At 43.4% G+C, this 19253-nt stretch overlaps 1 protein-coding gene across 1 annotated transcript in view; it reads left to right on the top strand.

Annotated features, from left to right (window-relative positions):
- Nucleotides 1-19253, top strand: part of LOC311426333 (ubiquitin-conjugating enzyme E2 R2-like) — a 97884-nt gene that overhangs the window by 52894 nt on the left and 25737 nt on the right. The gene's annotated exons all lie outside the window — the stretch shown is intronic.

The following is a 19253-nucleotide window of genomic DNA, read 5'->3' as shown; positions in this document are numbered from 1 at the left end:
CTTTTCCAATTCACTCACTCCTAACCATGGGATAAACCATCGAACAAAACTATGAAAAGCGGTGTGTCAATGGATTGTTAATTTTTCGTCTGATTCTCCGCATATGATTTCTCAAGTAACCTCGAGGCACTACATCATGTACTGTCATATTGGGGACTACCGCTCCAAGAGTGCAAGTTCCCTTCCAATTCTCAGGCAAGACCTTACGGGCTGTATCATTGCATAGCCAATACCACCCTTTTCCTTCTGGAACCGGCCAGCTGGTTGAATTTGCCCAGCCGCTAGTCGTACTAATATCAATTGTTCGATTACAAGATGTCTGATTTCCCGCATAAGTAGTATCCGTATTTATACAATCCTGTTTCCCCATACCCCTAGGTGGGTTACACCTTTGTACACATACATAGTAAGATTCCAACGGCACAAAGCTACTCACTTCTAGTTCCAAAACTTCTTCATATTTTCGACCCCAAGATGTGTTTTCCCACAAATTAGTCCAAGATAAATTTGCAGGCAAGGGAATCCCAATTAACGATACACCCTTATTCCCATGCTCTGGTAGATGGGTGCATACCCAACAGTTCGTCTTATTAATCACTTGAGATACAGTTTGTATTAAGGTCAGGTGTAAGTTCTCGTCCCAAGTTGCCCATCCCAAATCTGACAACCACACCCCCACAATCATTAGGATCTGGAAAAACGCAATTTTGCCGGTCCGATTGGGGTCGTGGTCCATATCCTCGCCGGGGCCTTCTTCACCTTTGAATAGTGGATCCAAGCTGCTTGCTCCTTGACTTTGACTGCCGTATGTGTTGTTAGTAGTACTTGATATGGTCCCATCCACTTCTCTTCCAATGGGCGACCTGTAAATAATTTTATATAAACATAATCCCCTGGCTTAATGGGATGAATTGGTAAGTCTAGTCCTCGGGTTCGGGCTCCGAAGACTGTCTTAGCTATTAGGTCCAATCGTTTTTGGAGGCTTATCATATAGTTATACAAATATTCTGAACCCAACTGTGTTAGATCCTCCCCACTAAATAAGGATGTGTAGGGCCTACCATACAGTATCTCGAAAGGGCTCAAATTCTCTTTCAAGCGTGGTTTCGCCCTAATTCTAAGCAGCGCTAGAGGAAGCGCTTGAGGCCAAGTCAAATTAGTTTCTTGTCCTATTTTGGCTATTTGTTGTTTAATCAAATGATTCATCTTTTCCACCTGTCCGCTCGCTTGGGGTCTATAAGGAGTGTGAAGATGTCAATCTATCCCTAAAGCCTGGCTTATTCGCTGAACAATTTGTGCACCAAAATGCGAGCCTCTATCTGAGGAAATGGTTGCTGGGATCCCGAATCGGGGTATTATTTCATTCAACAGTGCCTTAATTACCTCCTTAGCCTTATTAGTTCTGCAAGGGAAGACCTCGGGCCATCCTGAGAAGGTATCTGTTAAAACTAATAGGTACCGATACCCCCCTTTTCTTGGCAGTTCCGAGAAATCAATTTGCCAATGCTGCCCAGGATAGTTCCCTTTATCAATGACACCAAACGTCACCCTATTTCCTGTATTGGGATTATGACGCATACAGGTGTCACATTGTTGGGTTACCTGCCTTATTGTGGTATACAGATTTCTTGCTACCAAGACTCGATTTAATAGTTTATACAGGGCATCGGCTCCCCAATGGGTTTTATTGTGTTCCCCCAAAACCATAGGCCACACCAAATTAGAGGGCATAATAACCCTGTTGTCCTTCAAATGAGCCCACCCATCAACATTCAGCTTCCCTTTTAGATCCTCAATCAACTTTAAATCTTCTTTTGAATATTTAGGAGCCTGGCCTTTCTCTAATGTCTGAATTTTACCGTCTGGTATTAAAGCAAGCACTTCCACTTGGCCTCTTTCCGCCGCCCTTCTTGCCTCTTTATCAGCCAATCTGTTCCCAATCTCGAAGTCAGTGGATCCTCTTTGATGCCCTCGGCAATGCATAATAGCCACTTTTTCTGGTTGTTTTACAGCCTCTAACAATTTTAAAATTTCTTCAGCATGTTTTATCTGTTTTCCCTGAGCAGTCAGTAATCCACGTTCTTTCCAAATCGCTCCATGAGCATGTACCACGCCGAATGCATATTTAGAATCTGTCCAAATATTTACCCTTTTTCCAGCTGCCAGTTCCAATGCTCTCGTGAGAGCAACTATCTCCGCCTTTTGAGCTGATGTTCCAGGGGGTAAAGGCTTAGACTCAATTACCTGCTGAGTAGTTGTTATAGCATATCCAGCTTTACGTTGCCCTTGCGTAACAAAACTGCTCCCATCCGTGAACCAAGTTTCTTCTGCATCTTCCATGGGCTCCTCCTTAAGGTCTGGTCGGCTGGAATACACAGTCTCCATAGTTTCTAAACAATCGTGAGTCACAGGTTCCGCCGGAGCATCACTAAGAAAAGAGGCTGGATTCACAATATTAGTTATCACAATTTCCACATCGTCCTGTTCTACCAATATTGCTTGATATTTCAAAAATCTCTGAGGAGATAACCAATGGGCCCCCTTTTGTTCTAAAACTGCTGACACAGTGTGTGAGACAAACACTGTTATCTTCTGCCCCATTGTAAATTTCCGGGCTTCTTGTATATTCATAATTACGGCTGCCACTGCTCGCAGGCAGCCTGGCCATCCTTTACTTACTTCATCCAATTGTTTGGAGAAATAAGCCACTGCCCTTTTGTAAGGTCCCAACTTTTGTGCTAGTACCCCTAAGGCCATACCCTGCCTTTCATAGGAGTATAACCAAAAAGGTTTAGACAGATCTGGTAAACCAAGAGCTGGGGCTCGCATCAACTCCATCTTAAGCTTCTTAAAGGCTGCTCGGGCTTCTCCTGTCCATATTAGTCTTATGCAGTTATCTTTAATTAAATCATACAAAGGCCTTACAATTAGTCCGTAATTGTTGATCCATAATCTGCACCAACCTGTCATTCCTAGGAAAGTTCGTAATTCTTTAACAGTCTGTGGTTCTGGGGTATGACAGATTGCTTCTTTGCGTTCCGTCCCCAATTCACGTTGTCCTCCTGAGATCTCAAATCCCAGGTACGTCACATGGGTTTGAACCAATTGTGCCTTCTGTTGTGAAACCCGGTATCCATTCATTCCTAGGAAATTAAGGAGGCTTACCGTCCACTGTATGCAGCTTTCCCTGTCTTCGGTAGCAATCAAGAGATCATCAACATATTGCAGCAGGACCCCTGCAGAATTGGGGGCTTCCCAGGATTCAAGCTCCTTTGCAAGTTGATTACCAAAAATCGTGGGGCTATTCTTAAACCCCTGAGGAAGCACTGTCCATGTCAACTGGACTTTTCGTCCTGAGTCAGGATTTTCCCATTCAAAGGCAAAGAGGTTTCGGCTTTCCGGGGCCAAGGTTAAACAAAAGAAGGCATCCTTTAAGTCCAGCACGGTAAACCAGACCAACTTGTCCCTTAACTTGGTCAATAGTGTATAAGGGTTTGCTACCACAGGGTGTATGTCTTCAGTGATCCTGTTTATTGCTCTTAAGTCCTGTACTAACCTATAACTCTTCCCATCCGGTTTCTTAATTGGTAAGATGGGAGTATTATATTCCGATTCACACTCGACCAGTAACCCATATTGCAAAAACTTAGCTATTGTATCTTTTATTCCTCTTCTATCTTCTATTCTAAGGGGGTACTGCTTAACCTTTACTGGCTTTTCTCCTGGTTTTAATTTTATCATTATTGGTGCAGCATTCTTCACTTTCCCAGGGACATCAGATTCCCACACCCCTGGATAAACTTGATCTTGGATTTCCGGAAGGGTTTCATTAAAAGAATCGGTTTGGATCAATACCAAACTTAGTGCACTTATAAGTCGGTCTTCTTTTACTCTTAACTCTACCCTTCCCTTTTCAAAGACAATTTCAGCTTCTAATTGCTCTAATAAATCCCGTCCCAATAAAGATCTAGGAGATCCCGGCAAATATAAAAACCTATGTATTCCCATTTGCTTCCCCAATTCATATTCTAATGGTTTTAAAAAGAAAGCTTTTTCGTGCCTACCCATTGCCCCCACCACTGTCACAAAATCTTAATCTTCTGGCATCAACTTCTGATTTAACACTGAATATGTAGCTCCTGTATCTACTAAAAATTCTACTTCCCGACCCAATTTCCCTAGCTTAATTTTAACCAGTGGATCTGCTAGGGTAGAGTCCCCCGGTCTCCTTCATTGTTTTGTAGCCATTAATAGCTTGTTTTCCTCTTGCCGCTTCGGGCATTCCCTTTTCCAGTGTCCTATCTCTTTACAGTAGGCACACTGTTCAGCCTGCAAGGGGAGTCGCATTACCTTCTCCCCCCTTCTCCTGCCTTGAAAAGATTCTTCCTGCTTTCGTAAGGCTGCCACAGTGGCTGCTGCAATCGTCTCACCTAACTTTTGCCTTTCATTCCCCTCACGATTTCTAAACACTCTCCAGGCTTCTTCTACTAATCTTTCCAAATCCCTTACGTCTGGTTCTTTCATTTTCTGAAGCTTTCGTCTAATATCTTCTGCCGACTGACCCAAAAATAGGGATACTAATTGAAGTCTACCCCCCTCAGAGGAAGGGTCTATAGTGGTAAACTTCTGCATTGCTGCCCTCAGCCTTTCAAGAAATTCGGATGGGGTTTCTGAGGTCCCCTGTTTTATTGTATATAGTCTTGACCAATTCACAGATTTAGGTATTGCATTTTCTAAAGCAATCCTAATCCACTCTTGATATCGTTTCAGCATTCTATAATCATTCTCATCATTATAATCCCAATTAGGGTCCGCCCTAGGCACATGTACTTCCACTGTGCCGGGCAGGGCTCCCGAGGCTACCTGGATTTGTACCTGCGTTCTAGCAGTTTTAACTATTAGCTGTTTCTCAGTTTCTGATAATGCAGCCAGCATTATCTCTATATCCTTCCAGTCTGGGTCTAAGTTTTTCACAATCAATTCAAATCTTTTAGCCACCGCCTCTGGATCATCTCGATACCCTTTCACCGCCTCCTTCCAGGCATCTAGTTCATTAGTTGTGAAGAGTACTTTAATTCTAGCGGGTCCATTAGCTCCCATAGCCTGACGCAGAGGGGCTTGGATTATTGGTCCTATTTTACTTTGTGTACGAGCAGTTATCGGAGTAAACCCCTTAGAGTCTATGTCATTTCCAGTGCCTTCAACTTCTATTCCAGCACCTACATCACCATTTATAGGTGGTAAAACATAATCTTCCATCCTTTCTTCTGGCTCGTTTAATTTTAAACATCTCTGCCCAATGCTACATGCCGAACAACACCTCTTTAATTTCCCCACTCCATCCCTCCTCATATCCTTCTCTATTGATAAAATCAAAGGGTCTTGTGGGGCCAAATTAATGCCACACTCCTTCTGCCACTCTGGGTGGTTTCTCAGAGTAAAAAACATATCCGCATATGAAACTTCATCCCATTTCCCTTCCCTCCTTAAGAATAACATTAATTGTAATAGCGTGTTGTAATTCAAGGTCCCATTTTTAGGCCATTTTTCCCCTTCTTGTAATTTATAAAGGGGCCACCACTGATTACAATATTTTATCAGTTTTCTTATTTACACTTCCACCCGGAGCCCCCCCTATATCCTTCCAATGACTCAAAATACAACCCAGTGTACTTTTCTTAGGAATTTCACTGCTTACTCGCCCCCCCATTTTCCAGTTTACACTTTCAGAATACACGTGTTACTTACAAAAGCGTATCACAAAACGTATCACTCACAAAAATACGGGCACGCAATATCTTTCAGTAGCGATGTCACAAAACTACTATTACCAGCAATATTGCCAAAATCACAATAACAATAGTCAGAGTCAAATTCCACATGCGATAAGTCAGAAAACCGAACTGTGTAACACTGTAACGATATCTTTCTTATAACAATGCCACGAACCTACTATTACCACCAGGAAAATAGCCAAAATCGCAGTAACAATAACCAGAGTTAAATACCATACTCCATGAGTCAGAAAACCGAAATAGACAACACAATTCCAGATGGACCTTAAAGCGAGCTCCTTCCTTAAGGTCCCCAAACATATACTTATGGTGCTAACCACAAAGTATATACCAAACACTGCCTCGCAGAAGATCACCTTCTGACTTACAGACAGTTCCAGATGACTGGTCTACCAGAAAACCAAACCAGAATAAAGAATATACTCACTTACAATGATGTGGTCCTTGTCTGCCTCCGCAGTGATCCAGTGAGTCGAGGAGTCCCTCCGGGAAATCCCGGGGGTACCCTAGGGAGTCCTGTCCCCAGCGGGTCCTGCGGTCCGGCAGAGAGGTTGTCCCATCTGGGGTGCCAGATTGATTCAAAGATCGAAGCCGAAATTCCTTTAAGTGGTATATTCTTTATTGCAGCGCTGGATGCACGGGGGATCTCTCCACCTATCGTGCATACCTAAAGCGGAAAGCAGTCTTGAATTTATACAATGAATCTATCAATATTCTACAAGCACCTATACATATGCATTACCTATCCCCGCCTTCCCTCGCTTCTCATGCTAATTGGCCTTTTGGCACCTTGCGCCTGCGCAGAGCCTTCCAAGAATTGTGGGCAGGGGTCTTTGGGACGTGGGCAGGGGTCTTTGGGAGGAAGACCCCAAGTCTTCCTCACAGTGTACTTTTCACCTTTGGTCAGGAATCTGCTGAATTGGCAGGTTTCTTAATTGCAAGAGCTGGTTGTTGCTAATTCTTCCGTTTGTTGTATCTTTATAATGAATTCCAATGTCCAGTTTTGAGATTTATAGTCCTTACATTTGTTTCTCTGTCCGTCTGCCGCTTCCTTATCATGAGTTCCAGTGTCTTGTTTCGAGATATACAGTCCATGTCTGGGGATTGTCCTTGCCTCCCCAATGCCTCCCCAATACCTCCTTAATCAGAGGGAACAAAGAAGGGTGATTCAGGAGACTCCATGCAGTCTCAGGGTTTCTTGTTCTGCAGCAGGTCTCTTGTTCTCCAGCTGTTAAGGCATGGAAGTTTCTGGGTGTTTGCTGTTGTTGTTACATTTCAAAGTTGTTTGACCAATGAAAAGTTGTTTTGAAAAGAACTGCTGTGGGGAGAAGGGTATAAGAGGGGAGCCTGCCCTCAAGATAAAAAAAGAAAGGCAACACGATGAAGTTATGTCATCAATAAAGAAGCAGGACAAAGAAGTGAAGAGGAACAGGCTGGCAGAATGGAGGCCAGGACGGGAACAGGCACTTTGATTGCCTCATGAAGATAGGTTCGGCCAGACTCAGCAAACCGCTCAGAGAAGCTCGTACAGAAAGTCGCTGGAAATGGGCACACTGGAGCTGGAGAGAAGCTCGAGCTGAGAGAAGCGGACCCGTGCACACAACTGCCTCTTGCTGGTAAGCAGTTGCACATTATGGGGAAGCATACGTCCTTAGGAACAAAGACTGTCCTGGTAACCTTACAGCTCGTTCTCCTTATTAACAGTCGGACAGTTTATGAGCCTGAAATATGGGACCAAACTGAGGTCAAGGTGTGGGACTCTGCAACTAAAAACGACAAGGTTGCAGTGGGATTGCTCGGCACCTGGCGAGCAATCTCTGAGGCCTTAAAGAGCCATGTGGAGCCACAATCGCAAACATGTGGCTTGTCAGACAGTGAGGGAGCTGCGGGCTCCTTTACTGATCCGACTGCTACAGCCATCGGCCTCTCTGCTGCTACAGCCATCGAAGGCTTTTGCTGTTACGCCCCCTGCTGACCTGGACGTGCCTTTTGACCCAGGCCTCTTGGCCTTCACAAGGAGACAACTTAAAGCAAGACATTGTTGAAAAGGAATGGAAAATGGCGACTGTTAAGTTATGGAACTTAAAGGACTGTTTACTTGGTTACCTATCCTGATTGTACGTATGTATAGGCATACTCGGGTTATTATGTAAAGCAATGTTCTGTATACATGTATTTAGAATGTTTGATGTTTATGTTTGTGTGTGTGTGTGTTGGCGGAGCGCAGACTCCCCGCACACCCAGCGTTGTTTACTTGCCTTTTATGCTTTTTATAGCTTTTATACCTTTTAGAAATATTTGTTTTATAAATATTACAAAATTCAGATTGACTTGAGACCTCATTTATAACAGGATGAAATATGGTATACTGATATGTTGTTTCAGCATCCTGGAGGGAGAAAGGTATGGAATTAAGTTGGCTAATGACTGAGCCTTTGGTGAAAGTACAGGTTGGAGAAAGATAGAAAGAAGTGTTTAAAAAGGGTTACTGAAGGTGGTAAAGGTGTAGTATGTAGCATTTGACAGAGCTGTTTGAAGCTGAATGAGCAGGGAAAGGGGATGTAGGCATTATCTAAGTAACAGTCTCGAAGTTCTGGTATAAGTTTTGGTATACTTGCTGTGGTGTTTGGTCAGTTTCCAAAGTATCGGGGAGGGGGGTGGAGTGTGAGGATAGCCTGCTCCACCAAGGGCCTCTCCACAGGCCGCAGGGGGGCTTTGGCTCTAGCGCCTGGAGCACCTCCTCCCCCTCCTTCTGCTCTGACTTTGGTGTCTGCAGGGAGGTTTCTGGCTCCTCACTCTCCCAGCCGCTGTTGAGCAGCAGGCTTTTGTTTGTTTCTTTGTCTTCGTGGATGTGCTCTCACAGAGGTACGGACTGTGTGTTGCTGATGGCTTGGCTCTGGGCAGCGGTGTGCCCCTTTGGGGCAGGATGAAATTGTCCCACATACAAACTTTACTATTTCATTTCATTAATGAGCCCCGTTCCAATCATAAATCCACAGAACTTCAGGAAAACAGCTGAAACACTCAGTCTTCTGTCTTCTAGACAAACATTACCACCTTTTCCACAAAATTTACATTTCAACAGGACCGAATTTCAAGCCAAATGCTATTTTTTCCCATGCATTTGTTAGTAAGCCCATACAAAACATGGAATCACTCCTGTGTATCCACCAATAGGGGGGTTTAAAAAGGTATTGACGCCTAAATAAATTTGCTCTCCCCCTTCTTACCAAATTCCCAGGGATCAAGCCCGAACCACCAAAGAAATGACTCTCTCCGTTCTACCGCTTTGATAATCAGTCAGCCCCCTCCCCCCAATACTTGGGAAACTGACCAAACACCACAGCAAATATACCAAAATTTCTCAACTGTTAGTTACTTCGATAATGCTCCCACCTTTCTTGTCACACTCAAAGCATTTAAGAGCAAAAATAGGATCACAAGATACACCGCCAGGCCGATATACTGGGCACCACCAATCAAAACTTGGATAAAACAGCACTTCCTTTCGGTCTGTCATGCGCTTCGTTCGTCTCAGGACGCTCCCCTCGCGGAGAGTTTTACCTCAGGGGTTTACAGGGCCACCAATTTATTTGGGCAAGTTCTAGAAGAAATTTTGGATGAAATTGTCCCTTACCTGCCATGGGGAGGCTTCTGGATTCTTCTCGTGGGGGCTGCCACTACAGCCCCCCCCCCCGAACCTTGCCATCGAACCCAATACACTCGGGCAGCTAGGTCATTACTGGCCTGTAAAGTATCAAGGGTTAAATTAACTAATTAAACCCTAAAAAGTGATGGGGGTAGAAGGGGCTGGGATAACAGTGCCAATTTTGAGGGATACCAAGCTGAGACTAGGGGATAAAATGATCACTGGGCAATAATTGTTTGTACCCGAGTCAGGGACTAACTTGTTGGGAAGGGATTTGATGATGAAATTGGGCATTCAACTAGTAAATTGTTAGACTGGAATAACAGTGTTATTAATGGGGTGCTCTCAGGCCCTGAGAGCAAAGATATATTCACCTCTGACTGGAAAGACCCTGAAAAGAGGGCAGAAGCAGCAATGCAGATGGACAGTTTTACCTCAGCGGTTTACAGGGCCACCAATTTATTTGGGCAAGTTCTAGAAGAAATTTTGGAGCAATTCCAGCCTCCCGAAGAGGTATTACTGTTACAATATGTGGATGATCTTTTATTGTCAGGACAGGAGAAAACAGTTGTGAAGGAAGCCATTAACAAGCTATTCAACTTTCTGGGAAAGCAGGGCTTGGGAGTATTGGAAAGTAAATTACAATATGGAGAAAGAGAAGTCAGGTATTTAAGGCATCTAATGTCTGAGGGAAAATGAAGAATACAACCAGAGAGGATTCAGGGAATTGCTAAAAACTAAGAAAGAACTAAAAAGTTTTAAGAGATTTTTTTTAAGGAATCGGGAGCCACAAAGTCTGAAGGAAAATGGATACTCCCTGATGGGAGAGAAATGATGAATAAAGCACCAATGAGGCAAATATTAATTGTTTTACATCAAGAGTCATCGAGAGGTGCAAGCAATGTGTGATGTTGTGCTAAGAAAGTATGTCTGTGTAGGAATATACACTTCAGTGAAGCAAATATGCAGAGGATGTACCATATGTCAAAAGGTAAATAAAAAGGTCATCCGTAACCCACCTAGAGAGGGACGGGAGCCAGGGATTTGACTTCTCCAAAGGATACAGGTAGACTTTACTGGGTTACCTGAAGTAGGGAGACTTAAGTACTTGTTTGTCCTAATTGACCACGTGACTGGATGGGTGTAAGCTTTCCCCTTGGTATCTGCCACTGCAAACATGGTGGCTAAGGTATCACTGGAGCAAATAGTCCCTAGATATGCGATAGTTGAAAACATTGATTCAGATCAAGGAAGTTATTTCACTTCAGAAGTACTGTAAGGGTTAATGCGGGCCTCAGAGATTGAGTGGGATTTTCACACCGTCTGGCACCTCTCCTCTTCTGGGAAGGTGGAGTGAATGAACCAGACATTAAAGAAGCAATTAACTAAATTGGCGTTAGAAACCCAACTTCCTTGGGTGAAATGCTTACTCCTACAGGTTCAAACAGCACCAAGAAAGGATATAGGAATTTCACCATATGAGATGCTGTTCGGATTGCCCTATGTGGGCAGAAGGATGAGATACCACAATTCAAAACAAGAGAGAGTTTTCTTACGAACTGTATTCTGGGGTTGTCCTCTTCTTTGTCATCTCTCAGGACCCGTGGGCTGTTGGCTCAAACCCCACCTTTGGAATTCCCCATTCACCACCATCACCCAGGAAATTGGGTCCTCATTCGGACCTGTAAAGAATCAACTCCGGCCTGAAAGGGAAGGACCGTTACTAACCACTGAAACAGCCGTAGGAACTGAGAAAAAAGGTTGGACTCACTATACTCGAGTGAAGGCATCCGTTGACCCTAGTACCTGGGAAGCTGTTCCTACAGAAGACTTGTTGGAAGTTGAAATCAAAGAGAAAAATCTCATAGTGGACTCTGAGCGGGACAAAAGCTTACAATTGTAAACTAACCTTTTATTTTCACAGGTAACTAATGAGTGTGAATTGTGATTGAGAGAAAGGACAGACCTATAGCAAATCGAAGTGCTCCCAAGGGGTTTTTGTTCTAGTAGTACATATATCTTATTCTTTGTATTGATAATTATTTGGAAACCTACAGGTTAAAAATAATGACAGGGAAAATTCAACTGTTAATTTTGTTTCTAAGTATTTGTAGGCCTTAGAGAAGGCCTTGGTCAATTGGCAACTTGGAAAAGGCATGACCAGATAATAGCAAAGACAGGATACCCCCTCAAAATATAGGTGACTGTGACAGAGGGTTATGTACCACAGTCTGTCATGTTTGATGCTTGTGAGGTGTTAGCTTGGGGAGATTTAAATGCCCAACGACAATCGAGCAGAGAGAACAAATAACTGGTAGAGACCCAACAGCCAGATTGAGAATAGCTGTATGGAAACGATCCTCTATTGTCATCAGAGAAGGAGAAACTTGAGGAGAAAACAGGAGAGAAAACAGGAGGCCCTCTTTGAAATGCGGCAGTTCAAACATTTGAGATTGAAACAGGGTATGGGGATGTGAATGCCTGGATAGAATGGGTCAAATACTCTGTCCAGAGTCTCAACCATAGCAATTGCAATGCTTGTGCCTCGGGATGACCGATTGCCCAGATAGTGCCCTTCCCATGGGGGTGGACCAAGGATTCCCAGGGGAATGTGATGTATGATTGCATTGTACCTAGAAAAGACTGCCTGGGAAATGAGGACTCTAAGTCTCTCTTTGCTTTTCCCTTCCATGATAGCAATATCAGGGTTCCCATCTGCATTCTCTACAGCTATCTACTGTCAAAAGAAATTTGAAATTTAACAGGCCAGCAATTGAAGGCCATGCATTGTCTGTGAAGCATCAGATCGATTGTGAACCTGGATTACCCACTCAGTGTGGAAACAGACGAGGGTTCTGTCATCAAAAAGTATATAAACTGTGTTATGGAACTAGTAGGCGCGCTCTCCTGCTTGTGGGACACCCGCCATTGCAATCGCAAATAAATTACTACTTCACTGAGATCCTCGCCTGAACCTGTTACTGACTATGGAGTGTTTGTCACAATTTGGGGGCTCGTCTGGGATCCAGTCACCTACTGGGGAGCCCCACCGCCACAGCAGTAGGAAGGCATGCCCCGCTGATTTCAGCGGTCCTGTGCATCGGCGGTGGTGGTTCTGCGGAGAGCTGACAGAGGGCCCGAGACTGGTTAAAGAGGCAGGATCCGTGAAGTAGTGGGGGAAGGAAGAAGGTAGGCACTTCGGGGTTTAAGAATTGATCCAGTAACTGTGTGCATAGACCAAGGTAAGAAATACTAAGTATTGCCTTGGGGTTTGGGTGAGACTCTGTGTGATGTGTGATTGAGACGAACTTTTGTACGAAGCGAGTGTGGAGTCCTGATCTGCTGTTCTGTAGCTCCATGAGGGGCGCGGCCGGAGACGGACGAAGCGTGAGATAAGGGACAGAAAGGAAGAGTTGGGAAATTTGGTGTACGGTAAGCCCTTGCATGGTGAAGTGCTTGGCAGTACACCAGGGAAACTTGGTGTATGGTACCCCTTGCACGGTGAAGAGGAACAAAGCAAAAAAAAGATTTTAAGGAAAAAAAAAAAAAAAAAGGAAAGGTTTAAATATGGCTTGGTCACCTTTTGTAAATGGTTAGTGGCAATTGTGTGTGCAGCTACTTCAAACATCCCATCTTCTGCTTACATGTAGGGTGGCAGCCTCTCTGCCAGAGACGGACACCTGAGGCTCACTTGGGCACTGTAAAGCGTTTGAGAATGGCACAGTGCAACCCAGTACTCCTGCTTCTTCATGTTAGCAGAAGGATAATTCATTGAAAATCTCGGTTAACCTTTGTCGGAAACACTCTGTAGCCAATAACTTAGGCTCAGGTGAGGATGTCAGTGAAGTAGTAATTTATTTGCAATTGCAGTGGCAGGCGTCCCAGAAGCAGGAGTGTGCCTACTAGTTCCATAACACGGTTTATATACTTCTTTTTTCTCGATGACCGGGACCCTCCCCTGTTTCCCTATTGACTGGGGAAGAATCCACATTCTTATTGATTGTTACCCACCAGTTTCAAAACCACCTACTAGTTCCAATAGAGTTAATATACTTTTTGATGACAGGACCCTCCCCTGTTTCCCCACTGGGTGGGTAATCCAGGTTCACAGTCTATCTGATGCTTCACAGGCAATGCATGGCCTTCAGTTGCCGGCCTGTTAAATTTCAAATTTCTTTTGACACTTTTACTGTTTAAAGTGGTAATGTTTCTTCACTTATCTGACTTGACTTAACACCGTGATTTTCACCTAATTGTCCTAAGGAGTCTGGTTGTCTGCATTTTACAAGGTCACCTGCTAAGCTTTCTTATCACTGTAAGCATATCTCAATACCACATTCCTTTCCTCTAAACAATGTAACTCTGCAAAAACAACATTTATATTCTCACAGAGAGGAGTAGAATAAGTCAGTGTCAGACTACAAAATGTCATATAGAGCTAAGGTGGAATAAATACTGAATTTCTAGACAGCTGAATTTAGAAGGGAATCCTGCTCGTGTTAGTGTTTCCCACCAAGAGGGAGATGGTATGAGTATGTACCTGCCGCTTCAGGTATGTTTCAAGACCTCTGGAAACTCAGAATCACTGCAATAATTATTCATAATGACTATCAGGGCTTAATTCAGTGGTTGGCACAAACACTAGCTTTGCATTTTCAGGCTGATAACATGGATATCAAGTAGGATTTTATTTTTTTCAGCATATATGGATTTCGCTAGGGCTGTGCCTTACCAAAGCTGGAGACTGAAGGAAACTGAAATCTGAAGTGCGATCACCATTGGCAATGTCAAGGAGCAAGGCAGTAAAATAGGAAACAGCTGAAATGAGTGTGATGTCCCAGTAACCTTAAAATGTGGTGTGCTGTGATATAGTATAAACTCACTTTAGGATAGAATAAAGCTTGTGGTTTGATATTGTATAAACTTACTTTAGGATAGAATAGAACTTGTTACTATAAGTTAGCAAGGACAAAGTAAACAACATCTTGTTATCTGTAGACCTTCTGTTACGTTTAAGCATTTTGTTATTTGAAAACATCCCATTATCCGTTAACAGTCAGGCTGAGACTTGAGATAACTTGAGTCAACTGTCTGTTATGTCCTGTTAACTGAGACATCTTGTTATCTGCCGACCCTCAGTTAAACCGAAAGATAACTCAGCATTTTTACAGCTTAGAAAACAACTGATTAAGAAAGTGCATTACGAGGAAGACCTACGGCCTTCCTCCCAAAGACCACTGCCCACATCCTGGAGATCCTGGCCCACAATTCTTGGAAGGCTTTGCGCAAGCGCAAGGACTGATAAGCTAATTAGCATACGAAGCGAGGGTAGGCGGGGTTAGGTAATGAATATGTATAGGTGCTAATTGAATATTCATTGTTTCGCTGTATAAATACGAGATAGTTTGTCACTTCGAACATGCACGATAGGCGGAAGGATCCCCCGTGCATCCAGCGCTGCAATAAAGAATATACCACTTAAGGAAATTCGGCTTTGATCTTTAAATCAGCTGCGACTTGGGGGTTCTTGTGCAGCAACTGTAAATGCCTGCAAAAGGCTGGATCTTCTGACAGTTTGGCCTGTTGAATGGCAAACTAGGGGAGCTCATGTTTTTAACTTAGTGTTTTTTTTTCCTCTAGGGACCATACATATGAGTTGGGGAAGGGGGAATGGGTGGGTAATTGGTCTGTGTTCCCCATATCAAGGGCATTCTGTGGTGTCAAAGAGCCATGGTGAGACAGCAGCTGAAATCAGGGTTATTTCTGGTTAATTTAAGCTCAGCTGGAGGAGTCAAACAGGTAAATGCAGTAACAGCTGGGTGCTTGAAGGTGTGTGTGGATGGCAACAAGGTAAATCCAGAGTCCTAAATTCATCTGTTTGGTTGTAATCAGGCTGGGAGTGAGCTGCCCTGCAGCTCTGACACTCCGAATATGTCGCAGTCCCTGGCTGAGCTTGCCATCCGTGGGAAGCAGCTCAGAGCTGAATTTACCTTAGATTGGTGAAACTGCAGGGGGGAGAATTGTGAGCTACTGCTTTATTTGAAAAATGTGGTTATTGCCTACTTCAGTCCCATTTTCCCCCCTTAATATGTTTAAAATTGGGCTTTTAGTGTGTGTGTGGGGGAACCTGACTTGTAACTGTGGCTGTTGCCGAGTCTGTGCAAGCAGTCTTGCAGTTTGTGAGAAACACTCCGTAGCCAATAACTTAGGCTCAGGCGAGGATCACAGTGAAGTAGTAATTTATTCGCGATTGCAATGGCGGGCGCCCCACAAGCAGGAGAGAGCGCATCTACTAGTTCCAAAACACAGTTTATATACCTTTTGATGGCAGGACCCTCCCCTGTTTCCCCACTGAGTGGGTAATCCAGGTTCACAATCTATCTGATGCTTCACAAACAATGCATGGCCTTCAGTCGCCGGCCTGTTAAATTTCAAATTTCTTTTGACATTTTTACTGCTTGAAGTGGTAATGTTTCTTCACTTATCTGACTTGACTTGACACCGTGATTTTCACCTAATTGTCCTAAGGAGTCTGATTGTCTGCATTTTACAAGGTCGCCTGCTAAGCTTTCTTATCACTGTAAGCATATCTCAATACCACATTCCTTTCCTCTAAACAATGTAACTCTGCAAAAACAACATTTATATTCTCACAGAGAGGAGTAGAATAAGTCAGTGTCAGACTACAAAATGTCATATAGAGCTAAGGTGGAATAAATACTGAATTTCTAGACAGCTGAATTTAGAAGGGAATCCTGCTCGTGTTAGTGTTTCCCACCAAGAGGGAGATGGTATGAGTATGTACCTGCCGCTTCAGGTATGTTTCAAGACCTCTGGAAACTCAGAATCACTGCAATAATTATTCATAATGACTATCAGGGCTTAATTCAGTGGTTGGCACAAACACTAGCTTTGCATTTTCAGGCTGATAACATGGATATCAAGTAGGATTTTATTTTTTTCAGCATATATGGATTTCGCTAGGGCTGTGCCTTACCAAAGCTGGAGACTGAAGGAAACTGAAATCTGAAGTGCGATCACCATTGGCAATGTCAAGGAGCAAGGCAGTAAAATAGGAAACAGCTGAAATGAGTGTGATGTCCCAGTAACCTTAAAATGTGGTGTGCTGTGATATAGTATAAACTCACTTTAGGATAGAATAAAGCTTGTGGTTTGATATTGTATAAACTTACTTTAGGATAGAATAGAACTTGTTACTATAAGTTAGCAAGGACAAAGTAAACAACATCTTGTTATCTGTAGACCTTCTGTTACGTTTAAGCATTTTGTTATTTGAAAACATCCCATTATCCGTTAACAGTCAGGCTGAGACTTGAGATAACTTGAGTCAACTGTCTGTTATGTCCTGTTAACTGAGACATCTTGTTATCTGCCGACCCTCAGTTAAACCGAAAGATAACTCAGCATTTTTACAGCTTAGAAAACAACTGATTAAGAAAGTGCATTACGAGGAAGACCTACGGCCTTCCTCCCAAAGACCACTGCCCACATCCTGGAGATCCTGGCCCACAATTCTTGGAAGGCTTTGCGCAAGCGCAAGGACTGATAAGCTAATTAGCATACGAAGCGAGGGTAGGCGGGGTTAGGTAATGAATATGTATAGGTGCTAATTGAATATTCATTGTTTCGCTGTATAAATACGAGATAGTTTGTCACTTCGAACATGCACGATAGGCGGAAGGATCCCCCGTGCATCCAGCGCTGCAATAAAGAATATACCACTTAAGGAAATTTGGCTTTGATCTTTAAATCAGCTGCGACTTGGGGGTTCTTGTGCAGCAACTGTAAATGCCTGCAAAAGGCTGGATCTTCTGACAGTTTGGCCTGTTGAATGGCAAACTAGGGGAGCTCATGTTTTTAACTTAGTGTTTTTTTTTCCTCTAGGGACCATACATATGAGTTGGGGAAGGGGGAATGGGTGGGTAATTGGTCTGTGTTCCCCATATCAAGGGCATTCTGTGGTGTCAAAGAGCCATGGTGAGACAGCAGCTGAAATCAGGGTTATTTCTGGTTAATTTAAGCTCAGCTGGAGGAGTCAAACAGGTAAATGCAGTAACAGCTGGGTGCTTGAAGGTGTGTGTGGATGGCAACAAGGTAAATCCAGAGTCCTAAATTCATCTGTTTGGTTGTAATCAGGCTGGGAGTGAGCTGCCCTGCAGCTCTGACACTCCGAATATGTCGCAGTCCCTGGCTGAGCTTGCCATCCGTGGGAAGCAGCTCAGAGCTGAATTTACCTTAGATTGGTGAAACTGCAGGGGGGAGAATTGTGAGCTACTGCTTTATTTGAAAAATGTGGTTATTGCCTACTTCAGTCCCATTTTCCCCCCTTAATATGTTTAAAATTGGGCTTTTAGTGTGTGTGTGGGGGAACCTGACTTGTAACTGTGGCTGTTGCCGAGTCTGTGCAAGCAGTCTTGCAGTTTGTGAGAAACACTCCGTAGCCAATAACTTAGGCTCAGGCGAGGATCACAGTGAAGTAGTAATTTATTCGCGATTGCAATGGCGGGCGCCCCACAAGCAGGAGAGAGCGCATCTACTAGTTCCAAAACACAGTTTATATACCTTTTGATGGCAGGACCCTCCCCTGTTTCCCCACTGAGTGGGTAATCCAGGTTCACAATCTATCTGATGCTTCACAAACAATGCATGGCCTTCAGTCGCCGGCCTGTTAAATTTCAAATTTCTTTTGACATTTTTACTGCTTGAAGTGGTAATGTTTCTTCACTTATCTGACTTGACTTGACACCGTGATTTTCACCTAATTGTCCTAAGGAGTCTGATTGTCTGCATTTTACAAGGTCGCCTGCTAAACTTTCTTATCACTGTAAGCATATCTCAGTACCACATTCCCTCCTTCTAAACAATGTAACTCTGCAAAAACAACATTTCTATTCCCACAATTCCCCCCTTTTCTTTTTTTTTTTATAAACTGTTGATTTTTGCAAAAACTCTTTTTATTTTTATTTATTTATTTATTTATTTTAAGTGTAATTTGGTAAATATCTTCCTCTTCTTCACTTTCTTTGCTCTCCATTTCCTCTAATATCATCAGTTTATCTGAGTAGGATGGTGGATCTATGGTCATTTGTTTCAATAATGCGGTTTCAATTAACCGCTGGACAAGTCCCGTTACACAGGGGATAACGCAACAGCCAATAGCTGTCAAAACTCCTGCTACTACAATCAAGGATGTAAATATGGACATTACCATCCCTTTCCATTTACCAAACCAAGATTTCAACCATCCTGTGATGGAAGTGTCTGCTCCCGAATTTTCTGCCAATTCATTGGCAAGGGTGGTAAGCCCTTGCAATGCTCTTGTTACTGTGCCATCCGGGGCAGTATTGTTATGGATAAAAGTACAATGGTTGCCCAGCATCACGCATACACCACGCTTCTCCACGAGCATCATATCTAATGCTATCCTGTTTTCCCAAGCCATTTTGCTGATGGCATCTAGTTGTTCAGCGATTCCTCTCATCGCATCCTTAGTATAATTGATGAATCTCTGCTGATTATAATAGAAATAATTAATCCAATCCACATTTTTATTGATTGTTACCCACCAGAACAGTAACTCAAACCCTGCAGCAATTTAATTTCTGGCTTTATGTTCATCCCGAACTCCTCTAGGTACCCCAATAGAATCTATGTATACTCTATCATCAAATGATATTCCTAAGCCTCCTTTACTTCTTCTGGGTATTTGTGATGTTTCTCTTTCAAATGCCAGGGTGAAGGGTATAGCTGATTGAACAAGTGCACAAGTGCCTTCCCAATTAGATGGT

This window comes from Aythya ferina (assembly GCF_964211825.1).
Source record: "Aythya ferina genome assembly, chromosome: W".
Taxonomy (NCBI): Eukaryota; Metazoa; Chordata; class Aves; order Anseriformes; family Anatidae; genus Aythya; species Aythya ferina.
The sequence above is the reverse complement of the archived record's forward strand: the minus strand, read 5'-3'. Positions and strand labels throughout refer to the sequence as shown.